The sequence below is a fragment of the Populus nigra genome, chromosome 8, assembly GCF_951802175.1.
Source record: "Populus nigra chromosome 8, ddPopNigr1.1, whole genome shotgun sequence".
NCBI classification, from domain to species: domain Eukaryota; kingdom Viridiplantae; phylum Streptophyta; class Magnoliopsida; order Malpighiales; family Salicaceae; genus Populus; species Populus nigra.
In genome coordinates, this window is record NC_084859.1 from 5,228,057 (window position 1) to 5,248,712 (window position 20,656).

A 20,656-nucleotide genomic window follows, 5' to 3' on the forward strand; every position below is an offset into this window, starting at 1 on the left:
CCTTATAATTAGTATGAACTTCACTAAGGGTTTGCCGAAAACACATGTAAAGCAAGTTATTAATTGTAATATCCCACATTAACGGGTGAGGGAGTGGTAGTAGTCCTTATTAAGAGTGTTGGTTGCTAACTTATCATACGCATTTTGGGGCGTCAGACTCAGAAATGGGCTCGCGTCACCAGGAACAAAACTGTGAGGGCAGTAAGGCCCAAAGCGGACAATATATGACAGGTTGGGCCGGGCTGTTACATTTGGTATCAAAGCCGACCTCACTAGCTGTTCGATTGTACCGACGGGGTCATCGGGCTCCTTAAGGAGGTGGATTGTAATATCCCACATCGACGGGCGAGGGAGTGGTAGCTAGCCTTATTAAGAGTGTTGGTTGCCAACTTGTCATACATGTTTTGGGGTGTCAGGCTCAAAGTTGGGCTCGCGTCACTAGAAACAAAACCATGAAGGAGGTAATGCCCAAAGCGGACAATATATGGCAGGTTGGGCCAGGCTGTTACATTAATTGATGAGAATCAACAAGCATTATCAAATAATATATTAGAGGTGCCAATTAGATCTGTTTTAAAGTTAGGAGCCAAGAAGATTAAAGAGATATTTAATAGGCTAATTCAAAATATTTGTGCCAAGTCAAGTGTCAAGATGAGTTCAAAAGATGATCATGCTTTAATTAATATAGTCCACACAAGAGAAGGATTTGATAAAGCCTAGTTGCTTGCAAACTAGGTAAGAAATCTTGGTAGCTTACGGATTGGACAAAGAGAGATGATTTTGGGCTTATTTTTTCTAATACATAGTTTTACGCTGACAATTATAACTTTTTATTCAACTATTGAATTAGGTGGAATTTTGCCAAATAATTTTAAAGGCCTTGTTTCCTATATAGTTAAAATCTTAAAGTGATTAAACATTGGGAAGGCTTTGCGATTAAGCCTAGAATCTATAATTTTTAGTTTTTGCGATTAAACAAAATATAGTATTTTTGGATGAATGCCATAAAAACTAAAATTATACTTACATTTTTTAATTCTTTATAATTAAAGAGTTGAGATTTTCATCCAATAACTTTGGTTCAAATAATTATTGAGTCAAATTTTCAATCTAATTTTAGTTTTTGTAGGTTGATTTTTTATCTAGATTGTAGATTTTAGAATTCTTTCCCTTGAGATTTGTATCATTAATATTGATCCTCTTATCAAATGCATTCATTTTATGAACATGTAACACCTTTATAAGTTGTTATGATGGCTCACATGTTATTAGATAATATATTTAAGCTACATGAAATGCCTGATTCAGTAATGAGTGATCGGGACCTCATTTTCATCAATAGTTTCGGAAGGAGATAATTTCTCTTCATGGGATAGACCTGCATTGCTCCATTACCTACCATTCATAGACAAAAGGCCCAAACAAAAGTTCTACATCGCTATTTATCTAAACTGTATGGCTGGTGAGAAATCAACCCAAAAAGCTAATCTTTAGGTGCGAAATTAAAACGAGGCAAGTAGGGGCCCAAGACATTTCAATTTTTTTTATTACTTAGTGATTAAGTGTGAGAAGGTGTAATATTTTTTATTTTAAATAGATGGACCCTTCTTATAGTACATATATTTGCTATCCTTTGACTTTAAAACTTTTTATTTTATTATACCTTCATGGAAATAAAGAAAATATAAAGTCATAAATAATTTTTTCAATTGAATGGACTTTGTTGCCTTCTCTCCCTGCAACCCTAATATAAAAAGTAAAAAAACAGAAATAAGAATAAAAATCACAAGCGAAAAGATTGAAGCAAAGCCACCAATTAATTCATCTCTCATCAAACAAAACAACGTAATTGGACATCGGTAACCCAAACTTCAAATCTATTTTTGTTTTGTTTAGGATGTTTGTTAAGAATTTGATGAGGTTTTTTCTTAATTCTTCCATTTTTGCTTCTTTTTTTTTTGCTCAAATATGCTAGTTCTACCATTTCCTTTTTTTTTTTTAATTCTTGTTATAGTGATTTTTTTTTCTAATTAATTAGATATATTTTATTGGTTTGTTTTTATTATACTTGGATTTTTTTATATTTTTTTTTTAGCAGAGCCACCAAAATTATCAATTTTTTCTCATAATATATGTTTTGATTTTAGGTTGAACCATGAAAAAAAATTACTGTTGTTTTGGGTTTGAAAAGCCGGGTTGTTACAGTATGAATTTATGTGTGAATAATATCGACTAACAGTGTAAACCCCTCATTTAATCATGAAAGTTTTTAACAAAAAATGATGAAAATTATGAGTAGAATTTTATTACAATTAGAGCTTAAAGTCCCTATTAAATTGGCTTGAAAATCTCGATAAATTAAGTAATAAAGAAGTACATAAAATGTACCGATAGCCAGGTAATTTACATAAAATAACACAAAGGCAATTAGTAATGATATTGTTATAAATAAATCAAAACATTTCCTCCATTTTACTATTTGAGGTCAACGACTAGCCATGGAAGGAAGAACACCATTCCTCTCAATTTCTTCCAAAATTTATGTTTGTTTCTTCCAAAGTGTAAGCTTGAAGGTGATTATGAGTGATTTTTCTTGAAAAAACTAATCAAATGTAGAATTGGTAAGAGAAAACAAGTTAAGGAATTGAAAATTCTAATGAGAGAAAGCTTGGATTTTGAATTGTTAAGAACTTACTAAATTGAGTTTAAATTTGTTTGGTAAGATGTTTTCTACAATCTATTTCATTGTTCTAGTTGTTTTGGTATGGGTGGATCACTACTAAATTTAACAGTTTTACTAACAGAATTTTTTATTGGTATTTACATTAGCAATCTGTCAGTATGTATGTTACCCGACAAACTCACGAAAAGAAACAGTCCATCAGAAAAACTCTCATCTGTAATTTATAGACTATCGGTGAATCTGTCGATAATAAATATACTAATGGATTTACAGAAGGACAAAGTGCACCAATTATGAGTCAAACTAAAACCAGGAAACTTTTGCTTACCAAATTGAAAACCAAACACAATGTCATCATATTCCAACAATAAGTTATATAATTCTTCATCTAAAAAAAATAGTGGTGCAACATCCCTTTCAACTCTGCCAATAAAGAATTTCTTGCTGAACTTGTGATCCATTGGTAAGAACAATTGGTGGCAGTAAAAAAAGAAAATTTATCATCATTTATTAGCGTAAATGCCTTGTTATTTTCCATACAATATGGGCATGCTAGTTTTTCATGTATGCTCCAGCCACAAACCATTCCATAAACTAGAAAATCATTGATAGTCCACATCAAAGTTGCCCTCATAAGAAAATTATGTTTTGTCAATATATTATAAGTCAACGCGCCGGGAGACTACAACTGTATCAACTCATCAATCAATGGTTAAAGACAAACATCTATATTTCAGCCTCAACTATTAGGACCAGGTATGATTGTAGAAAAAAACATGAACTTCGACCTCATATACATCCTCGGTGGTAAGTTGTAAACTGTTAGTACAACCGACCAACAAGAATAAGGAGCAACAAATCATTGATAGCCTAAAATAAACGTTCTTTGATTCAGCTAAAAAGTGAAAATGCATGTTGTTAAAGTGTTTCCATGCTTCACCATCGGAAGGGTGCATTATCACTCCATCAACCGCATTATGTGATTGGTGTCATGTCATGTGCTCAGCAGTCTTTGGTGACATGAATAACCTCTACAATCTAGGTGTGATTGGGAAGTATTTAAGTTTTTTATATGCTACAAGTGTCTTTCCTTGCCAGTTCTGGGTTTATAATAGGAATTCCCACATGTTCTGTACTCGATCAGCTCAGCATTTTCAAGGTAGTACAGCATACAAAAGTTTGGACACATGTCAATTTTCTGGTATTCTAGACCGAGGGGTTTTATCATGGATTTAGCGGCATAAAAGTTTTCTTTTAGCCTGTTCCCTTTAAGTAAAATGCTTCTTGCCTCATTCGACAATTTTGTTATAATCGACCTCATTTAACCCATAATCTGACTTGATGCTAAACACATGTACAACGGCCGATAATTTATTGTGATTTATGCAGTCATCCCATAATGGTTCATTAGAATCTTTCAAAAGATAAAAAAAAAAATTATGGTTACGTCTGCATTAGGTTATTCATCTACGATTAGACATTAATCGACATGACCCTGATTCATTCTCATCGCATCCATAACCGTAGTCCTATAAAGATTATTGTTGTCAGTTTCAACTCCATGCACATTGCTAGCACTACTATCCCTTCTAACATGGTCTCGTGAAGAACAAATAGTTCTCTGTGTGCATAACAATACACATATTCCTCCATGAACCCTTTGTATAGAAGGTGCATTGTTATAACATCTAGATAGAGAAACTTTTTATTTTGACACCTCCTGCATGGATACCTAATACCGCCTCCACAAATATTTCTAGGAATAGATGTTGCGTAATTAATAAAATACTAAACCTCATTACAATAATCCATCCTCCGCAATCCTTGGGGTGAATCCTTGTACATCTATGAACGATCATCCATGACTTAATTAACTATATATATATATATATATGATGATGATGATGATGATGATGATGATGATGATGATGATGATGATGATGATGACGACAATATATATTAATTAACTATATTAAGTAAATAATAAACCTACTTTCATAGTTTTCTTAATTCATTATCAATTATCTACATAGATACAAATTTGTACACATTAATTTATAAAAATTACAACTCGATAATAAAATTGATAAAATATAAAATGGACATGTTAAACAAGTCATTATTTATATCATCACAACATACCGAAGTTGGTAATTTGACATAAGTTTCAACAATTTGCAAGCAAATATAATTTTACAAAATCTAAAACAAATCATAACATGTATAAAATCATGTATCCATACAACAAGTTTGTTTGAGAAAAACCAATAAAAAAAGTAAACACTCAATCAAAATACATATACTATAAAAAATATGCAATAAAAAATTAACATTTCAAAATTATTTTCAAATTTAAAAAAAAATGATAGATTTACTTACTTAATATGAAAAATCCACAATAAAATTGTTGTTGTGACTAGAAAAGTCGAGAAAGGATGGGGGGTGGGGGGTTGTTAGTTGTAGATTTGGAAGGGGTTTGTTTAGTTGTAGAGGGGAATAAGGAGAAATAGAGGAGAGGAGAGTCGATAGCTAGTTCATATACTAACTATTTCCAATGAATTTACCAACGGAATGTTTCCATCTGTCAATCTATCGGCAATTATGTCAGTATAAATAACACGTCACTGTATGACTTTTCCAGTTTGAATCCAACTGTAATTTCATCGGTAAAAGCGTCCACAAAAAATACATGTCATTGTACTTTTTGGTTTTTTAAATTATTTTTATTCCAACTGTAATCCCCTCGATATTTACCGACAGACTATTTCTGTCAGTAAATACCTACGGATTTAGCGATGGAATAAAATCAGTCGGTGATTTCATTTGTATTCGTAGATTTTTTGGTAATGTCTAGGATATCTAATGGCTTGATATTGTCACAATCTTATTATGTTTAGAATTAAACAAAATCTAAATATAGAAATAAGATTGTTAAAATACCAATAGATATAGTGTATGTCTATCTAAAAATAAAGGTGAAGGGAAACTCCAATTGGAATATTCTTGAATAACTAGAAGCTTAATGTATGTTATGAACTACATAAGACTGGTTATTATATACTCAGTTAGCAAACTAAGTAGATTTACCAATAATTGAGTTTTGGATAATTGAAAAGCAATAAATAGGATATCTCAATACTTGAGATACACTTTGACTATAGGTTACACTATACTGGGTACTTATCAGTACTTGAGGGATATAATAATGAAAATTAGATATCTTATACTAAGAATTCAAAATTCATAAGTGGATATATTTTTAAATTCTATTAAAAAGTCTTATATTAAATATCCTCCAAGAAAAATGTGTATTAGAAGACTCATAATGAAATCAAAGTTCATTGATCTAGATAAAGCTAGAAAGGAAGTCATATGATATCCCATGCTAGCCAAAGCCAATACCAATGATTTACATCTATTGCAAAATCAAGTCAATAATTGGAAGGACACAAAATAACATGTATAATGATAAGTCTAGACACATACATCAAAGATATAATACCAATAAACAATAGATCTTGAATGAAATTATTTCCATTGATCATGTAATGGTTAAAGAAAAATGTTATGAATTTGCTTACCAAATGTTTAACAAGAGAGCTCAAATATAGTTCATTATGGAGAATAAGCTTGAAGCATTTAAAGATGAAAGAGTGTCGTGATGGTAAACTTATCTAATTAACTATAGATCTTAAGATCTAGGTTTAAAGAGAAAACTAATTCATGTGTCACTCTTGATAGCACTAAAAAATAATAATTTCCTATATTTTTTATGATGAAAAAAGATGTTGGTTATAGTATGACAAGGATGAGTTATGCTCTAAATGATTCATATATCTTGGTTTACCTTATGGAATATTGCAGAATAATCTTGTTGAGAGATTACCCATATGAGTAAGAAATATAATCGTCTCTATGATAATTTCTACATGTTAAATTCTCTAATTACTCATGAAACTATAAGATATTGAGAGCCAAAATAAATATAATTATGAGAACTAAAAAAAATCCAAAACAAGAACTATGCGAGTATTATTATTTTTATTTACACAAAAAATTGAATAGTTCAAGATATTATATTTACTAACTTTCTAAGTAAATCTGATAATAGTTCAATAAGAAAGACTCAAAGCGAAAAAGCTATCTATTTTTATAGAATGATCTATCACTTCATTTTTCCTTTACAATTTTGTATGTGAGCAGGTCAATTTCATTCATGTGGAGGATTGATGGGAAAAAAAAAACTTTTGCACATGGTTATTAGGTGCATTTAAGGCTTAATCCATCTAAAATTAAAGACTTGTTGAAAGATATCCTTCAAAGTGAGCACCATAACATGTAATATTAGAGTGTTTAAAATGAATAAGAAATTAATTTTAAAAGACATTTAATTTAGTTAGAAAAAGAAAGACAAAACCCAACCATAAAGCATTTTCCCACACTAATAAAAAAAAATTATTATTATTTCTCTTTTAAAGCCTATATATAAAAGTTTGTGTTGGTTTACTAAAAATAAAAAAAAAATATTATTTTTAAATTACTTTCCTCAATTTCTTATTTTTATGATTATTTCAATTTTTACATAGAGAGAAAGAGAGCTGGATTTTTTATAATTATTTTTTAAGGTTTACTTACTAAAAAATACATCAATACTGATCAATTTATTTTTGTGTTTTAAAAGAGTTTTTGAAAAAAATTTAAAATTTAAAATTATTTACTTTACTTTAAATTAATATTTTTTTTATTTTCAGATTATTTTAATGTGTTGATATCAAAAATAATTTTTTAAAAATAAAAAAAATATTATTTTAATATATTTCTAAATAAAAAATATTTTAAAAACAAAACACAGTCGATTAACAATTTCTAAATAATACATACTATTGTGTTGAATCGTGAGATGCCATTTACTATTTAACAAAGAAAATCTCTTGTGTAATCATCGTTGTATCATTTAAAATCTACGCTTTAACAAAGAAGTATGATTTTGGCCTTTCTCCAAAACTCATGTCTTGAATTTTATCTGTTTGTATTTGTATTTTAAAAATATTTTTAAAAAATTTAAATTTTTTTATTTTTTTGTTTTAAATTAATATATTTTTTTTAGTATTTTTAGATCATTTTAATATACTGAAATCAAAAATAATTTTTAAAAAATAAAAATATATTATTTTAATATATTTTCAAATAAAAAATATTTAAAAAAATAATTACAATGAACACTTATTATCAACTGTGGTATTTATTATAGGAAGATGCATCCTTTTCCTTCTCAGATGGCATTGGTGTCGAAAATTAGCTCGGAAAGAGCTCCTTCTAGATTTGAAAATGTTTATTTTTTCCAATCAAAAACTCTTGTCTTATATAATTTGTTTATATTTTTTTTAATATCTTTTTTATTAGCATGCGAGTTTAATTCTTTCTTATATGTCTATTTTATTCTTTATAGCTTGTAATTTCATGTTTGATTTAATATTAGATTTGAATTATTAACCATCCTTTATTTTTAAAAAAAGAAGTTTATTTATCCTTGAAAAGCGTTAATTTAAAATAGAACAGATCCACAAAAGAGAATAATCTTCTCCATTTTCAATTTAAATAAATTAAATAATAATTAGTGAATCAATAATAATTGAGAAGGGGCTCTGATAGAGTCTTCAAAGTATTTTAACCGTCTCTGTTATTATAATTTATCGTAGGAATAAATTATTACAGAGAGGAAAGGATATTTCATATTTGTACTGGTTCCGGCAGCAAACTGAGTGGTCGTAAGGCCTACCGAATTAAATGCCAACTTTATAAAATGAACCTACCACCTTTTCTTTTATTCACTTCTGACTCTGTTTTCGTACAAGCGATTATTTCTTTCCCAAATTACTCATGATCAATAAGAATTTTACAGTTGCAGTTTAAAAATATAGCAAAAGAAAAAAATCAATGGGGGATGCTCTTAAAATAAAATATAAATCTATAAACAAATTTATTTCAAAAAGAAAAAATATTCTATATATATATAAAGCAAAAATACTCTCAACACCCTCCTTTATCAAATTAGATTTGGGTAGAACAAGTATTTTGTTAATTTATTTTTATTAATATGAGTATTTTGATTAGTTTGTGCGCATCTCAATTAATTCCACATATCCTTAAATTAAGGATTATAAACACTTATAGAATGAGTATTTTGTTAATTTGCTTTTATTAATGTGAGTATCTAAGTTAGCTTGTATATATCTTAACTAATTTTACATGTTCTAAAATTAATGATTATATAAGTTATAAAACCTGAATTGGTTAGTAATTTGTCATTCTTGGTTCATATATCATGCTTAAGGAAACTGTTATATATATATATATATATATATATATATATATATATATATAATCACAAATAATTAACTTAAAACATAAAAGAGATATATATATATATATATAATCACAAATAATTAACTTAAAACATAAAAGAGATATATATATATATATATATAATCACAAATAATTAACTTAAAACATAAAAGAGAAAATAGCTGTTAAATATTCTTATGTGCATTTTCATGCATCTAGCAAGAGTCCACGGTGTAGCTGATGATCACGCGCACGTGCATGTAGGGCCCCGACACGCGGCGGGAGACTGAAAGAATGGCACATAACGCAATTTCCATGAAATCCAAGCCTATTTGCGTATTATTCGTTGATGGTTGCCGGCTCACTGAACCGGGTCGGCAAGAGACACGTGTCGAAATCACGCTTGTCTGTACCCTCCATAAATAACCCTCATCCCACTCAAATCGAGTAGTCTATAACTAGGGTTGGTTTTTTGAAATAATAATAAATTCAGAAATAGCTAAGTGTATTTTTAGTCGTGTGTGAAAACCGATCAGAGAAGGAGAGACGATTTACTTACCGGCGGTCTCTGATTCGCTTGGTGCAGGTCGGGAACTGATTCGGCGATTTGATTGCCAGATGGCTCGACATGACTGGTTGTTGTGGAAAAAGAAAAGGAAGGAAATAGGAAAAAAAAAAACAAAGAATAGCGAATTGGATCCCGCCTTGCATCAACTGAATCGGAGGCCGCGGTGAAGCAGAAGCCGCCGCCTAAGAAGCTGGATCTCTAAAGCGTGTTTTTTATATTTCAATCGGATCTCAGGTCTTATCTTATTATTTTTTATTTCTATAAATCTTGAATTCATTTCTTACACCTACAGAAAATAAACAACTATAGATCTTGCGTTTCTTTTGGCTGAATCAAATCAAATTGAATAAGTGTTTCTTTTAGCATCTTAATTCTCAATTTAATTTACGAATTTAGGCTAGAAAACTTTTTTCACTATTTTTTATTTTATTTTAGAAAAGTCAAGGCTTTGCTTAAAGCTACTAAGCTGTGAAATCTGGTTAGCAAATTAATCTTATCATCTATTCTGTGAGCTGCTGGGATTTGATTGTATTCTAGCGATTGCTATGTGCGGTGTGATTTTCAAAATTCGTGGACGAATGGAAAACTGGGCTGACCAACCGCTTCCATACCTGTTGCTTTCAATTCGAGCTGCTTAGTCTTTCTTTGATATACCAACTCATTCAAATCCCATGGGTGGGTAAATACATATTTTCAAAGGATGTTAGTTTGTAATTTTAGATCTAATAGATGTGGGTACAAAAAAGGAGGAGTTAATGGCAATTTGAAAACAACGTAGAAATATTGAGTTTGAGGGATGCAATCTTTTTTAATCTTTAATCTTTAATCTTTTGGTTGCTAAGGTCTGAGGATGAGCCAAACAATGTTTCCGATTTTTCTTTCTTGGAACTCTGCTGACTAAACAAGAATGTAATAGATTTCAGTGTTTTATTCTGAGGATCACACTCTTGAAATAATGATCTAAATGCTGAACCCCATGTTGAACAAGTCCTTGAGATTAAACACCTGCAAGGAATTTGTGCTTTCTAGCTAGACCGTAAAGTTTTTACCCTTACTACTATTTGGCATATGCAAGTATATGGAAGATGCTAAAAGGGTGGTGGTTAGGTGTCTGGGAGAGAGGCTGAGGAGAAAGGTTGCCAATAAACACCTTAGTCACACCACACTGTCACTCCACTTCGCTGTTCTTGTCTGTGTGTGTGCCTGCTTCAGTATCTTTAAGAATTTTTTTTGGACCCACCTCCCAATAATTCCCATTTGGAAAAAGTGTAGCTTTATATTGAAACCAAGCTTCATCGCCTCTTCTGGAAATGTCCCTTTTGCTCCAAAAGTTTCCAGGGAATAAATGCTGAAGGCACCACCTATTGGAGAAAGCCGTTATTCCCATTTGTTTAAAACCTTGCTTGAATCATCAAAATTCCTTTATCGATTCAATTAATAGTTCACCATTTTAGTTCGAGGACACAATGTAGTGAAAAGCTCAAGGAAATGATATTGCACTTGTATTATGGATCTGTTCATTATTTATATTCGCTATTTCTTGTGTGCAGTTTTTGAGAACATAATTTTGGCTCAGTTGTGTTACATTGATAATGGTTCTGTGAAAGGTGTAATTCGGATATAATTGCTAGCTATCAACTGGTAGGGAAGGAATGTGAGTGGCGGTGGACTACAATTTGTGAAGTTTATCTCTATGTGACTGATATTGGTGAATACTGGAATGCCTGCAGCTTCTCACCCTGTTTTCAAATGCTAGTATGTATCTGAACTTTCAGCATTCAGTGTAACATGTCATCTGCCCTTGAGTTTAGTCCTTCTGTTGTGAAGTGAGAAACTTTACAATTACATGTCTGAATTATTTTTTTAACTTTTTCCGCATCTCGGAGAACTTCTTGTGCCCCGCTTCGTAAGGGCATTTTCTGTAGTTGAGAGAGATTTGCTATATTTTAATTGTATTCTTAATTAGTTCCATGATATTTGTCTTGTCAAATTTAAAGGTGATGCAGCTGGATTCTTCAAATCAATGCTGTTAAAATTGCCATTTATGTAAAATTATCTAATCTAAATTTACAAGTTAATATGTCATATTAAAAACTCAAAAATTAAAAAATTCGGTCAAATTTAATCAAACTCAACAAAATCAATAAATTCAGATTGATTTTATAAGTTTAAAAGAAGTATAAAATTGTATAATCTAATAATTTGTATTTTAGCATTTTGATTGTTTTAAATTTATATCCTACAAAACTTGTGCAATCTAATAATTTTGATTATTTGTGGATTTCATTTCTATAAAATAAAAATACTTAATTCCCTTTTGACAGTTCTTTAGTTATTTATGTTAATCATTAATATATCAATTATATTTCTTTGTTTTAGTAGGTATGTTCAACTTTTAGAGTAATTAATATTAAATGACTTATCAAAATTTAAAAGAACTTATTTTTTATAAATAAGTATGTTGATTTATTTAAAAATAAGTATGTTGATTTATTTAAAAAATAGAAGAATCAATATGAAAAAAAAATAAAGGTTTTTGAATATTTTTATTTTTTATTTTATTTTTATTATAATTGTGTTATATTATTAATTATTATTTTATTAGAATTATCAATATATAATTAGTTGAAACATAAATTTTATGATTTTACTATTCAAGTTACAAATATACTTCATGTCATTCGAAAAAATATCTTTAACAAAAATATCTTTAACGTTCTTGCTTCACATCACCAAAAAAAAAAGAAATTGTAAATTTTCAATCCCTTACAAATCGTTGTATAGCATAGGAGGTTAAACAGTTTTGGAATACAAGCGACGTCATACAATATTAGTTGGACCCAATCTATCATTGGTACATGTACAAAGAGCAATGCAATACTAGAATTGTAATTTTCTAAGTTGAGAGAAAAAAAAAAGCAATTGCTCAATAAATTATGATTTGATAGTAAAGTTCATATATTTAAATTGATGAAGAGAAAACAAACATATATTAAGTATAAAGCTAAAACCTGTGATTTTTTAACTGTTAATTAAATTTTTGTTTACTTTCTCACATTTATGTAGATTGGATTGGTGAAATTTTTGAATTTACTTCTCGAATTTTTGTTTTTGCACAATTAAACCCTTTTGATACCAAATTTTTTTTCAATTTGTTTTGGGTAGAGGAAAGAGAGTGGTCACCATATTTCAGTTTAGAGAGAGAAAGTTGTTACTTGGAAAGATTTAAACCACTAAAACATATAATTTTTGTGTCAAAATCTTCCATATAATGAGGGGGATTAAGATTAGATTTTTTTACCTTGAAAACACCTAAAAAAACATATCTAATCTCAAGAAGTTTTTTCTGGTTGATTTCGAGTTTTAGGTCAGTTTGGAGGTCATGGTTTGGTTTAATGAAGGTCCTAGGCTGTTTCGTAAGTGTTTTGGATAAAAAACAAGTTGAAAATGAGTTTTTGAATGGAAAAAACCATAAATCTCGTTTTTCCGGCCACTTTAGTGGCTAGATTCTAGAATTTCAAAAAAAAAAAACTCATTAATTAATACTTGTTTAATTTATAAGAAATATAGGCCCGTATGCAGGGCCTTTCTATTTGGTTTAGGCACATGGCTTGTCCCCATTTGTTTTTTGTTTTTATTTTTTTTAATTAATATTTTAATTAATACCTCTTTCTCTGTGATTTGTTTTCTTATTTAGTCTTTTTTTAATTAGTGAATATTTTTTAATTTATTCAATGTATTTAATTTGTTAAGAAGTTAGAATGAGCCATCTATAATTTTTTTAATGTATTTTATTTAGATTAAATATTTGTTTTTATAATTGTGTTGAATATGTGCAGCCATGTATATACTGTTTTTTATTTTTATTAAACAAATTTTATGGGTGTATCGATCTCTATTATAAATTGGTTTTAATAAACAAATTTATTAAACACAATCAGTTAAATAACTCTTGTTGTGATGATAAATATCTTGATTTGTCTTTTAATTTTTCCAGTTACGTTTTTATTCATCGTTAATAACTTTTTTTTTCATTTATTTACACAATAGTTCATGATTTTATTTAATTAGATATTTACATAAGTTTTCGATTTATATTTACAAATTTTTTAGTGTAAAAAAACATGTTAAAAAAATTCTACATGTTCAATTATAGCTAGAAAACACATATATAATATCAAATCCTTTTTTTCTTACATTTGAAATTAACTTGAAATTATAGCTAGAATGTAGCATATATAAGTGTTTCATTGTATCATGTGAGGGAAATCATTGTCAATTCAAACAATGTTTTCCTCTTTTTTTTTGGTTCCTTGGATTTTTATGCGTGTAAATTCAAACGTATATAATATTTTTTATTTCAACAATTGACAATAAATTCTAACTAAAGATCTACCCCCTCGCTCAGCAACAAAATCTAACATTTGCCCTAATTTAGAGTGTGTGGGTTATTATTTTTTTATAGTGTTTTTTATTTGAAAACATGTTGAAATAATAATTTTTTAAAATAAATTTATTTTTAATATTAGTATATTCAAATAATATAAAAAAATTAATTTTTTTATATATTTTTTTAAAATACAGAAATAAATATACTCTTAGTTGCCATAATGCAAAAAATTACTTAGCACAATTTCTTTGCCTGCAAGAATCGTCATAAAAGTAGCTCAAAAAATGGCATAGCTTGCAAATGTCAATCTGATTGGTGAAAAGATAAACTTTGTAATAAAATATAAGATAAATAATTTCTAAATAAAAAGTAAAAGAATTAAGATTTCTAATTGAATTGGTGGCCTCGTTCTAACAAAGAATATGGTGGTGGGCCATTATGGTCTCTGCAGGTATTTAGATTTTTAACGAATGAAACACGACACGTGTCTTCAACACAGTAATTCTTGGAACTCATCAGAGAATATGCTGGCGTCATTTCTTGGTTGAATTCATACATGGGAAAAGAAAGGCATTTAAGATGATAGATTGAAAATATAGGTATGGTTTAAAGAATTTTTTATTTGATAATGTATTAAAATAATAAATTTTTAATTTTTAAAAATTATTTTTAATATTAATATATTAAAATTATTAATTTAAAATAAAAAAATAATTTTTTTTTAAAATATTTTTAAAATATAAAAATAAATAAATTCTTAAAAAAAAGGTCAATTTAAGAGTTTTGTTAGTAAGGATGTCGATGAAATATTTTGTCGCTCATTTAATACATGGTTTGGTGAAAAATTAATAAACAATTTCATTGATTTTATATAATTAGAAGAAGTTCAGGGACTGAATTTGAAGCTTAAAAAAATATTCAATTCCATGTTTTGCTAAAATCAGGGACTCATTTGAACGATCAGGGGGAGTTTATATCCCTTTTTAATTTTGACCCCTCAACTCTCTCTTTTCCCCCCCTCAATTTGATCCCTTAAAATTGTTTTTATTTAAGATTTTACTTGGATATTTTTTTTGTTGCCTTGCTACGAGGATCTTACAATTTCGAGAGAAATTTCTTGGTTTGAGTTGATATTTGGTTCTGCAAAATAAAATAATTCTTAGCTGATTTAAAACAATTAAGAGTTAAGGGACCAAAATTAAAACTAAGACAAATATGAAGACTGTAGTAATAGATAAATGAAATAAGTTGGCGTGTGCAATGCACGTGCTAGCAGGTGAGAGACACCTGTCATGTTTAGATGTTTCATGCAGCGTCTCTCGGCGGCCATAAATAGGCTTCCACAATGAAATTGAAAGCAGTGCATTGAGATCTTCCATCTGAAACGATGTGTGGCGGCAATAATATGGTGGTGGTTTGGCTATAAAGAGTCTTTTTCCTTCTCATGTCTCTTTTCTCTCTTTTCTATTTGAGATTTGAGCCTAGTTTATGAAAATCTAAAGGTATCATATCATTTTTTTTTATATCAAATTTGATCATTAATTTTTTAATTTTTTTTTGTAGTTTTGAATTCCTTTTTTAATTGATTTTGTTTTCAATCTTGTCCTTCAATATTTTGTTTAATTTAATTTTGATATTAAATTTGGTCATTATTTTTTTAATGATATTTATTTTGTTTTGAATCATTTTCTTAATTGAATTTTATTTTCAATTTCATCTCTTAACAACTGATTTGATTTTATTTTATATCAAATTTGGTTATTATTCTTTTAGTTGTTATTTGATTATTTTTTTTCCTGAATTTCATCATTCAATATTTTTTTTAATTTGGAATTTGACTTTGAGTTTTTTTTTTTTTTGCCTTCTATAAGAAAATCCCGACTTTATAACCAAGGTCACAAGTTCAAAAGGTTAGTCCGGGTTGAATTCGATCTTTCAGGTTCTTTCTTTCTATTGATTTTTTGTTTTTCACCTTTCAATATTGGATTTGTTAAGGATTGAACATTTTGATTTTGTTCACTTTCATATCTATGGGGTTATTCTGATCTTCTGTCATAAATTATAGGGTTAGCAAGTAGACTCATGTTAGCTCAGATTTTTTTAAAATGATTTTTTAAAGTTTTTCTCTTTAACGTTGTGTTGGTTTGAGAATTAAAACTTTTAATTTTATTTAATTTACTTCTTACGAGGTTATTTTGGTCTCATAATTAGTTAGCGAATATGAGAGTCGAGTTATTTAATTTTATTTTTTGACAATTAATTTGTTAGGAATTGAACTTTAATTTTTTTTCAGTTTTTTCTAGAGTTATCTTATTTTTATTTATTTATTTATTTTTTGTTATTAAATAAGATCATGAAGACCTTTAAAAATATTAGGAGGATATCTTTTTATGATATTGAAAGAATATTTATATTTTTGCTGTTAATCATTGTAATTTTTTTAGTTTGATTTATTTACTATTATTAGTTTTTTTTCCTAAAAATATATTATTAGATTGAGTCAACCTACATATTAGATTTGTTTTTTTATTTTTAAAAAATCATGTCATCGCGTAAGTATTATTATTTTACATTAAGGGGATTTCAGTTCGGCACGCGCTGTAACTCCAGCAATCAATCTAGTTTAACTAAAAAAGACCAACTGCACGTGATTATTGACCGTTACAACTTATGAGAGGTACAGCTTCCAAGGTGTATTAAAAGTATAATACATGCCTGCATAGGCAAGACATCAAAAAGTACAAGATTCTGTAACTCAATATAAAATCTATAAGCACCGTATGTTATTTTTTATATAATATTCACCGGCCTGACCTGGTTCCCACACACACACACACACACACACACACACACACACACATATATATAGAGAGCTACTAGTTATTTTCTCTGCCGCGGGTCAGATAAATTTTTAATAAATAAAAAAATAAATATATAAGTTTTTTCAACATGTATTTTTATCATAAAAAAATTAAAAAAAAAACTTATACATGTATCTAATTAAATAAATAAAAAATTATATGTTGCAATAAATGTAAAAAGAAGTTGTTAAGTAAAGATAAAATTAAAAAAATTAAGAGATAAATATAAATTAAAATATTTGATTTTGCAATTCAGCTCATGTATCTAGTTGTATTTAATAACTTTATTTATTTAAATATATGTTTTATTTGATCAAAGATTATACGTGCCAATAAAACATAAAAAAAAGTTATTAATCCACAATATATATAAAAATATTTAATCTTGCAAGACATGTCATGTACCCGATTGGGTCTAATAATCTTGTTTATTAAAATAAATTTTTTATTTAATTAAATAATAATATAATTGGCTCGAGCTACGCCGCAGGTCAAGGCAAAAAAATTTCTAAACGCTAAAAAAAAGGTCTTGGCATCACTAATATGTTTCTTGATTAAAGAAATAGATTTTAACCATGAATTCAAAATCAGCTTCATATTAGATTTACTTGTGTCAACCGGGGTTAATCAGTGAAACCCGCCGGTATAATCTTGTAAAAAATAAATTGAGAAGCTCAATCCTCAATTAACTTAATACTAAAGGATAAAATTGAAAAAAAAAACAGTATTTAATAAAAAAAATCCAAATAAACTCAAATCTACCAACTAAACTTACAACACAGGTCATGCATATCATCAGACTCAATAATTTTTTTTCTCAAAGATTATGTTTCATTGAATTATATGATAATAATACGCATGTTTTTTGTATGAAATAGTTTTTAAGAAAAAAAAACCAATACACGCCGTAAGATTAGGATAGTAGAACAAGCAAGTGAGATTAAATAGTGAAATTATATTATTTAGTTTTAATTTAAATAAAAAATAGATAATCATTAATAAATGGTGAAATTTTATTTATTTTTTAAATTAAGGGATAAAAATAAATTAAATAACAATAAAGAAAAAAATAACTCAAATACTATAGCTTAACCCATAAAACCTGAAATTTCTGATTATGAATTTATCTAGAATTAAATAATTTTTCTTGTTATGCTTTTTTGGAGCAAAACTTAAAAGAACCCAATTACGATTCGAGTGTGTTTGGTATTGCGGTAGCTGTTATGGTTGTGGTTTGAAAAAAAGTTATTTTATAAAAAGCACTTTTAATTGAGGTTGGTTTGGAAAAATATATGTTTGGTTAAAACTGTGGTTGAAATTGAGATTGAACAAAAAGTAGTTTAATGTGTTTGGTTAAAAGAATGCTTTTCAAACTGAGTGTGTGTGTATATATATATATATATTATTACATCATGAAATAAATAATATTGATATCAAATATTTTTTATTGTTCCATTAAATTATATACAATTTCATCACGTATGAAATCTATCCAACAAGGACTATATTTTTCATGGTTTCTTAAGCGCACAACAACATTAGGTAAAATAAATAAAATTGAGATTGCGATCAAATTCTGCAAATGCTACGTTATCAAATGATCTTCTTCTAATTTTTTGAATAAAACACAATTAAAAATAAAAATAAGAATTGAATTTTTTTAACTGGATCGGACTCGGCAAGAACAAAATTGAAATTGAGATCAAATTCTGTAAATGCTACATCATCAAGCGATCTTCTTCTAATTTTTCAAATAAAACACAATTAAAAAAATAAAAATTTTTTACTGGATCGGACCAGGTTCAATGCATTGCTTTGAACCGGATCCGGTCCAACCAGAAACACTCCACTATTCACATAAGTGAAAAGTGGAGAGCCAACCCCACTGTTTACTTATGTGAACAGTGGAGAGTGCAACTCTTCACTGTTGTGAACAGTGAAGAGCTGCACTGTTCACATAAGTGAACAGTGAGAACAGTGAAGAGTACAACTCTTCACTTTTGAAAAACACAGAAGAAGCATGGAAATATTGCTTCTGCAAAACCGCAGGTAAAACATTAAATTTTTGTGGGTTCTATGGCTAAAACACAACCGCTGAAAATAACCAAACGTTATATTACTGAGTTTGATAAAAAACACAGAAGCTAACGCATAGCCAAACACTCTTGAAGCCTATAGCCCATCACACTTAGGTCTTTGTAAGGAAAAGTTTAGATTGTGTGTCCATGTCCAAGTTTGGTTTTTATTTTTTTTATTTTTTAAAGAGGTGAACAACGTATTGTTTATTCTTTTATATTTTTTCTTTTAAAAAATAGACAATAGGTCCCTTACGGGCGGTAATTAATGTGTTATCTGCTGGCTTAGATTTTAAATACTATTATGGTGGTTGAAAAATCATGATAATGAAGCTTTTTTATCCTTAAAGATTATTTTTTAAGTTATTTTAACTATAAACATCTTATAAACACCTTTAAAATATCTAGAAATCAATTCATTAGTTAAAAAAATAATCCAAAAAACACAAAATTAATTCAAGTTAGATTCATTTCTCTCTATCTAAATATGTTTTTTTAGATAATATTGTGGCACTAAATAATTACTATCACACTCCTCTCGTTACATGAAAGCTGTGATCACCAGGAGTAATTATTTTTGTGGTCTGAAATGGCATGGAGAATGACTCTCGCTCATGGCTCTGTAATTCAACAATTTTGTTTTCTCTTGTATTGAAAATCATAATCAAGCTGCAGATAAATGAAGTGACCAAATGGGTATAGTTGAAGTCGGAGGAAAAATTGAAATTTTCATGAGAACTTTTAAACCAGCATCGATGACTTTTCTATACTGATCTTTCTTCTCGTGAATTACTCTTTACTTTTGACCTAGAAGGATGCAAAGGCTTGAAGAAAATGATGTTCAAATAGAGAAAATTTGATGGTAAGTTGACAGCGAAATGTAAAAGATCGAGCAGTGGCGTCTAAACATCCATGTTTGCTGATAAACCCTAGGGATAAGGTGGGAATTATAACCCAGGAAAGGAAGGAGGTGGGAGAACAGAACAGATTAGCAAAAGCAGAGGCTAGTAGGTAGCCTCCTATGAGGACCACCGACAGGCGTAGGAGCTTATAATAATGACAAAGGATCTAATCTAACTATTAGACTTCGCCGACAGCTGGCAATCATGAACATTAGTTTGTTCGGAGATTGATTTTGTGGTTTGAAGGTGTTTTAAAAAACATATTTTTTTTAAATTAATATTTTTTAATATTTTCAAATCATTTTAATATATGAAAATTAAAAATAATTTTTAAAAATAAAAAAATAATTTTTAAAATAAGACTAGACTCACACCAACACAGCAAAAACAAAATGCTAGCAATAATTCAAAAGGAAGGATGGGGTAGCCACCTACAGACGACAAGCAGAAAGAATCAAAACTAATGACTTCGATGATATAGCATATAATTGTTCATGAAAAGAGACAATCGCCATCCATTGTTTGACAGCCATTTGGAAATCTACCACAAAAATACCAGTAATTCTGTCAAATTAATGGTTTGGAAGCAAATCGAATTAAGAATTGTTGGAAGACAATCTTTTTAGCCCCTAGATTTAATCTCTGTTATTTGGGGAAGCTCCCCCCAAGTTGTTTTATATATATATATATATATATATATATATATTTAACAAATGTTGAATTATTGTTTTTCCTATCAAGTGTTTTTTTTTTAATTTTAAAAAAGCATGCAAGTGCCATAGCATTACCGAACGCACAATTCCTTGCTTACAGCTGCCCACATTATCTCTTA

At 28.6% G+C, this 20,656-nt stretch overlaps 1 long non-coding RNA gene across 1 annotated transcript; it reads left to right on the plus strand.

The window, feature by feature from the left end:
* Positions 1 to 9,398: 9,398 nt before the first annotated feature.
* Positions 9,399 to 11,570, plus strand: LOC133702412 (uncharacterized). Its single transcript, XR_009843719.1, has 2 exons — positions 9,399 to 9,830; positions 11,147 to 11,570. It is a non-coding gene; the product is annotated as an uncharacterized LOC133702412 (long non-coding RNA).
* The last annotated feature ends 9,086 nt before the right edge of the window (positions 11,571 to 20,656 follow it).